Raw genomic sequence first — 7,569 nt, forward strand, 5'->3', positions numbered from 1 at the left:
AAGGCTATACCCTTATGATTTTGTTCGATTTTGGCCAAAATCACGACTTTTTTAATTTTCCCCAAAATTGTACCTGCGGTGTGTGGCGCCCTTTTGATACCTTTTCATGTGATCAGAGCAGAATAAACAGTCATATTTCGGTGAAAAATGAAATTTAAAAACCATATCTTGACGTCATTTCATATCAAATTTAAATGACTAAAACTTCGTCGAATTCCACTTTTGTCACGAGAGAAGCGTTTATTTGGGTTCTGGGAATTCGTATAAGTTATCCTGAGAGAAATTTGAGAACTTTCATTTTTGGCCGAAATTTGGCAATTTTGTAAGGCTATACCCTTATGATTTTGTTCGATTTTGGCCAAAATCACGACTTTTTTAATTTCCCCCAAAAATTGTACCTGCGGTGTGTGGCGCCCTTTTGATACCTTTTCATGTGATCAGAGCAGAATAAACAGTCATATTTCGGTGAAAAATGAAATTTAAAAACCATATCTTGACGTCATTTCATATCAAATTTAAATGACTAAAACTTCGTCGAATTCCACTTTTGTCACGAGAGAAGCGTTTATTTGGGTTCTGGGAATTCGTATAAGTTATCCTGAGAGAAATTTGAGAACTTTCATTTTTGGCCGAAATTTGGCAATTTCGTAAGGCATTATGATTTTGTTCGATTTTGGCCCAAATCACGACTTTTTTAATTCTTCCCAAAATTGTACCTGCGGTGTGTGGCGCCCTTTTGATACCTTTTCATGTGATCAGAGCAGAATAAACAGTCATATTTCGGTGAAAAATGAAATTTAAAAACCATATCTTGACGTCATTTCATATCAAATTTCAATGACTAAAACTTCGTCGAATTCCACTTTTGTCACGAGAGAAGCGTTTATTTGGGTTCTGGGAATCCGTATAAGTTATCCTGAGAGAAATCTGAGAACTTTCATTTTTGGCCGAAATTTGGCAATTTTGTAAGGCTATATATACCCTTATGATTTTGTTCGATTTTGGCCCAAATCACGACTTTTTTAATTTTCCCCAAAATTGTACCTGCGGTGTGTGGCGCCCTTTTGATACCTTTTCATGTGATCAGAGCAGAATAAACAGTCATATTTCGGTGAAAAATGAAATTTAAAAACCATATCTTGACGTCATTTCATATCAAATTTAAATGACTAAAACTTCGTCGAATTCCACTTTGGTCACGAGAGAAGCGTTTATTTGGGTTCTGGGAATCCGTATAAGTTATCCTGAGAGAAATTTGAGAACTTTCATTTTTGGCCGAAATTTGGCAATTTCGTAAGGCTATACACTTATGATTCTGTTCGAATTTGGCCAAAATCACGACTTTTTTAATTCTTCCAAAAATTGTACCTGCGGTGTGTGGCGCCCTTTTGATACCTTTTCATGTGATCAGAGCAGAATAAACAGTCATATTTCGGTGACAAATGAAATTTAAAAACCATATCTTGACGTCATTTCATATCAAATTTCGATGACTAAAACTTCGTCGAATTCCACTTTTGTCACGAGAGAAGCGTTTATTTGGGTTCTGGGAGTCCGTATAAGTTATCCTGAGAGAAATTTGAGAACTTTCATTTTTGGCCGAAATTTGGCAATTTCGTAAGGCTATACCCTTATGATTTTGTTCGATTTTGGCCCAAATCACGACTTTTTTAATTTTCCCCAAAATTGTACCTGCGGTGTGTGGCGCCCTTTTGATACCTTTTCATGTGATCAGAGCAGAATAAACAGTCATATTTCGGTGAAAAATGAAATTTAAAAACCATATCTTGACGTCATTTCATATCAAATTTAAATGACTAAAACTTCGTCGAATTCCACTTTTGTCACGAGAGAAGCGTTTATTTGGGTTCTGGGAATCCCGTATAAGTTATCCTGAGAGATATTTGAGAACTTTCATTTTTGGCCGAAATTTGGCAATTTCGTAAGGCTATACCCTTATGATTTTGTTCGATTTTGGCCAAAATCACGACTTTTTTAATTTTCCCCAAAATTGTACCTGCGGTGTGTGGCGCCCTTTTGATACCTTTTCATGTGATCAGAGCAGAATAAACAATCATATTTCGGTGAAAAATGAAATTTAAAAACCATATCTTGACGTCATTTCATATCAAATTTAAATGACTAAAACTTCGTCGAATTCCACTTTTGTCACGAGAGAAGCGTTTATTTGGGTTCTGGGAGTCCGTATAAGTTATCCTGAGAGAAATTTGAGAACTTTCATTTTTGGCCGAAATTTGGCAATTTCGTAAGGCTATACCCTTATGATTTTGTTCGATTTTGGCCAAAATCACGACTTTTTGAATTCTTCCCAAAATTGTACCTGCGGTGTGTGGCGCCCTTTTGATACCTTTCCATGTGATCAGAGCAGAATAAACAGTCATATTTCGGTGACAAATGAAATTTAAAAACCATATCTTGACGTCATTTCATATCAAATTTAAATGACTAAAACTTCGTCGAATTCCACTTTGGTCACGAGAGAAGCGTTTATTTGGGTTCTGGGAATCCGTATAAGTTATCCTGAGAGATATTTGAGAACTTTCATTTTTGGCCGAAATTTGGCAATTTCGTAAGGCTATACCCTTATGATTTTGTTCGATTTTGGCCAAAATCACGACTTTTTTAATTTCCCCCAAAAATTGTACCTGCGGTGTGTGGCGCCCTTTTGATACCTTTTCATGTGATCAGAGCAGAATAAACAGTCATATTTCGGTGACAAATGAAATTTAAAAACCATATCTTGACGTCATTTCATATCAAATTTAAATGACTAAAACTTCGTCGAATTCCACTTTTGTCACGAGAGAAGCGTTTATTTGGGTTCTGGGAATTCGTATAAGTTATCCTGAGAGAAATTTGAGAACTTTCATTTTTGGCCGAAATTTGGCAATTTCGTAAGGCATTATGATTTTGTTCGATTTTGGCCAAAATCACGACTTTTTTAATTTCCCCCAAAATTGTACCTGCGGTGTGTGGCGCCCTTTTGATACCTTTTCATGTGATCAGAGCAGAATAAACAGTCATATTTCGGTGAAAAATGAAATTTAAAAACCATATCTTGACGTCATTTCATATCAAAATTAAATGACTAAAACTTCGTCGAATTCCACTTTTGTCACGAGAGAAGCGTTTATTTGGGTTCTGGGAGTCCGTATAAGTTATCCTGAGAGAAATTTGAGAACTTTCATTTTTGGCCGAAATTTGGCAATTTCGTAAGGCTATACCCTTATGATTTTGTTCGATTTTGGCCAAAATCACGACTTTTTTAATTTTCCCCAAAATTGTACCTGCGGTGTGTGGCGCCCTTTTGATACCTTTTCATGTGATCAGAGCAGAATAAACAATCATATTTCGGTGAAAAATGTAATTTAAAAACCATATCTTGACGTCATTTCATATCAAATTTAAATGACTAAAACTTCGTCGAATTCCACTTTTGTCACGAGAGAAGCGTTTATTTGGGTTCTGGGAATTCGTATAAGTTATCCTGAGAGAAATTTGAGAACTTTCATTTTTGGCCGAAATTTGGCAATTTTGTAAGGCTATACCCTTATGATTTTGTTCGATTTTGGCCAAAATCACGACTTTTTTAATTTCCCCCAAAAATTGTACCTGCGGTGTGTGGCGCCCTTTTGATACCTTTTCATGTGATCAGAGCAGAATAAACAGTCATATTTCGGTGAAAAATGAAATTTAAAAACCATATCTTGACGTCATTTCATATCAAATTTAAATGACTAAAACTTCGTCGAATTCCACTTTTGTCACGAGAGAAGCGTTTATTTGGGTTCTGGGAATTCGTATAAGTTATCCTGAGAGAAATTTGAGAACTTTCATTTTTGGCCGAAATTTGGCAATTTCGTAAGGCTATACCCTTATGATTTTGTTCGATTTTGGCCAAAATCACGACTTTTTTAATTTCCCCCAAAAATTGTACCTGCGGTGTGTGGCGCCCTTTTGATACCTTTTCATGTGATCAGAGCAGAATAAACAGTCATATTTCGGTGAAAAATGAAATTTAAAAACCATATCTTGACGTCATTTCATATCAAATTTAAATGACTAAAACTTCGTCGAATTCCACTTTTGTCACGAGAGAAGCGTTTATTTGGGTTCTGGGAATTCGTATAAGTTATCCTGAGAGAAATTTGAGAACTTTCATTTTTGGCCGAAATTTGGCAATTTCGTAAGGCATTATGATTTTGTTCGATTTTGGCCCAAATCACGACTTTTTTAATTCTTCCCAAAATTGTACCTGCGGTGTGTGGCGCCCTTTTGATACCTTTTCATGTGATCAGAGCAGAATAAACAGTCATATTTCGGTGAAAAATGAAATTTAAAAACCATATCTTGACGTCATTTCATATCAAATTTAAATGACTAAAACTTCGTCGAATTCCACTTTTGTCACGAGAGAAGCGTTTATTTGGGTTCTGGGAGTCCGTATAAGTTATCCTGAGAGAAATTTGAGAACTTTCATTTTTGGCCGAAATTTGGCAATTTCGTAAGGTTATGATTACCCTTATGATTTTGTTCGATTTTGGCCCAAATCACGACTTTTTTAATTTTCCCCAAAATTGTACCTGCGGTGTGTGGCGCCCTTTTGATACCTTTTCATGTGATCAGAGCAGAATAAACAATCATATTTCGGTGAAAAATGAAATTTAAAAACCATATCTTGACGTCATTTCATATCAAATTTAAATGACTAAAACTTCGTCGAATTCCACTTTTGTCACGAGAGAAGCGTTTATTTGGGTTCTGGGAATCCCGTATAAGTTATCCTGAGAGATATTTGAGAACTTTCATTTTTGGCCGAAATTTGGCAATTTCGTAAGGCTATACCCTTATGATTTTGTTCGATTTTGGCCAAAATCACGACTTTTTTAATTTCCCCCAAAATTGTACCTGCGGTGTGTGGCGCCCTTTTGATACCTTTCCATGTGATCAGAGCAGAATAAACAGTCATATTTCGGTGAAAAATGAAATTTAAAAACCATATCTTGACGTCATTTCATATCAAATTTAAATGACTAAAACTTCGTCGAATTCCACTTTTGTCACGAGAGAAGCGTTTATTTGGGTTCTGGGAATTCGTATGAGTTATCCTGAGAGAAATTTGAGAACTTTCATTTTTGGCCGAAATTTGGCAATTTCGTAAGGCATTATGATTTTGTTCGATTTTGGCCCAAATCACGACTTTTTTAATTCTTCCCAAAATTGTACCTGCGGTGTGTGGCGCCCTTTTGATACCTTTTCATGTGATCAGAGCAGAATAAACAGTCATATTTCGGTGAAAAATGAAATTTAAAAACCATATCTTGACGTCATTTCATATCAAATTTAAATGACTAAAACTTCGTCGAATTCCACTTTTGTCACGAGAGAAGCGTTTATTTGGGTTCTGGGAGTCCGTATAAGTTATCCTGAGAGAAATTTGAGAACTTTCATTTTTGGCCGAAATTTGGCAATTTCGTAAGGTTATGATTACCCTTATGATTTTGTTCGATTTTGGCCCAAATCACGACTTTTTTAATTTTCCCCAAAATTGTACCTGCGGTGTGTGGCGCCCTTTTGATACCTTTTCATGTGATCAGAGCAGAATAAACAATCATATTTCGGTGAAAAATGAAATTTAAAAACCATATCTTGACGTCATTTCATATCAAATTTAAATGACTAAAACTTCGTCGAATTCCACTTTTGTCACGAGAGAAGCGTTTATTTGGGTTCTGGGAATTCGTATAAGTTATCCTGAGAGATATTTGAGAACTTTCATTTTTGGCCGAAATTTGGCAATTTCGTAAGGCATTATGATTTTGTTCGATTTTGGCCCAAATCACGACTTTTTTAATTTTCCCCAAAATTGTACCTGCGGTGTGTGGCGCCCTTTTGATACCTTTCCATGTGATCAGAGCAGAATAAACAGTCATATTTCGGTGACAAATGAAATTTAAAAACCATATCTTGACGTCATTTCATATCAAATTTAAATGACTAAAACTTCGTCGAATTCCACTTTTGTCACGAGAGAAGCGTTTATTTGGGTTCTGGGAATCCGTATAAGTTATCCTGAGAGATATTTGAGAACTTTCATTTTTGGCCGAAATTTGGCAATTTCGTAAGGCTATACCCTTATGATTTTGTTCGATTTTGGCCCAAATCACGACTTTTTTAATTTTCCCCAAAATTGTACCTGCGGTGTGTGGCGCCCTTTTGATACCTTTTCATGTGATCAGAGCAGAATAAACAATCATATTTCGGTGAAAAATGAAATTTAAAAACCATATCTTGACGTCATTTCATATCAAATTTAAATGACTAAAACTTCGTCGAATTCCACTTTTGTCACGAGAGAAGCGTTTATTTGGGTTCTGGGAGTCCGTATAAGTTATCCTGAGAGAAATTTGAGAACTTTCATTTTTGGCCGAAATTTGGCAATTTCGTAAGGCTATACCCTTATGATTTTGTTCGATTTTGGCCAAAATCACGACTTTTTTAATTCTTCCCAAAATTGTACCTGCGGTGTGTGGCGCCCTTTTGATACCTTTCCATGTGATCAGAGCAGAATAAACAGTCATATTTCGGTGACAAATGAAATTTAAAAACCATATCTTGACGTCATTTCATATCAAATTTAAATGACTAAAACTTCGTCGAATTCCACTTTGGTCACGAGAGAAGCGTTTATTTGGGTTCTGGGAATCCGTATAAGTTATCCTGAGAGATATTTGAGAACTTTCATTTTTGGCCGAAATTTGGCAATTTCGTAAGGCTATACCCTTATGATTTTGTTCGATTTTGGCCAAAATCACGACTTTTTTAATTTCCCCCAAAAATTGTACCTGCGGTGTGTGGCGCCCTTTTGATACCTTTTCATGTGATCAGAGCAGAATAAACAGTCATATTTCGGTGAAAAATGAAATTTAAAAACCATATCTTGACGTCATTTCATATCAAATTTAAATGACTAAAACTTCGTCGAATTCCACTTTTGTCACGAGAGAAGCGTTTATTTGGGTTCTGGGAATTCGTATAAGTTATCCTGAGAGAAATTTGAGAACTTTCATTTTTGGCCGAAATTTGGCAATTTCGTAAGGCATTATGATTTTGTTCGATTTTGGCCCAAATCACGACTTTTTTTATTCTTCCCAAAATTGTACCTGCGGTGTGTGGCGCCCTTTTGATACCTTTTCATGTGATCAGAGCAGAATAAACAGTCATATTTCGGTGAAAAATGAAATTTAAAAACCATATCTTGACGTCATTTCATATCAAAATTAAATGACTAAAACTTCGTCGAATTCCACTTTTGTCACGAGAGAAGCGTTTATTTGGGTTCTGGGAGTCCGTATAAGTTATCCTGAGAGAAATTTGAGAACTTTCATTTTTGGCCGAAATTTGGCAATTTCGTAAGGCTATACCCTTATGATTTTGTTCGATTTTGGCCCAAATCACGACTTTTTTAATTTCCCCCAAAATTGTACCTGCGGTGTGTGGCGCCCTTTTGATACCTTTCCATGTGATCAGAGCAGAATAAACAGTCAT

The sequence above is a fragment of the Apostichopus japonicus genome, chromosome 6 (assembly GCF_037975245.1).
Source record: "Apostichopus japonicus isolate 1M-3 chromosome 6, ASM3797524v1, whole genome shotgun sequence".
NCBI lineage: Eukaryota > Metazoa > Echinodermata > Holothuroidea > Aspidochirotida > Stichopodidae > Apostichopus > Apostichopus japonicus.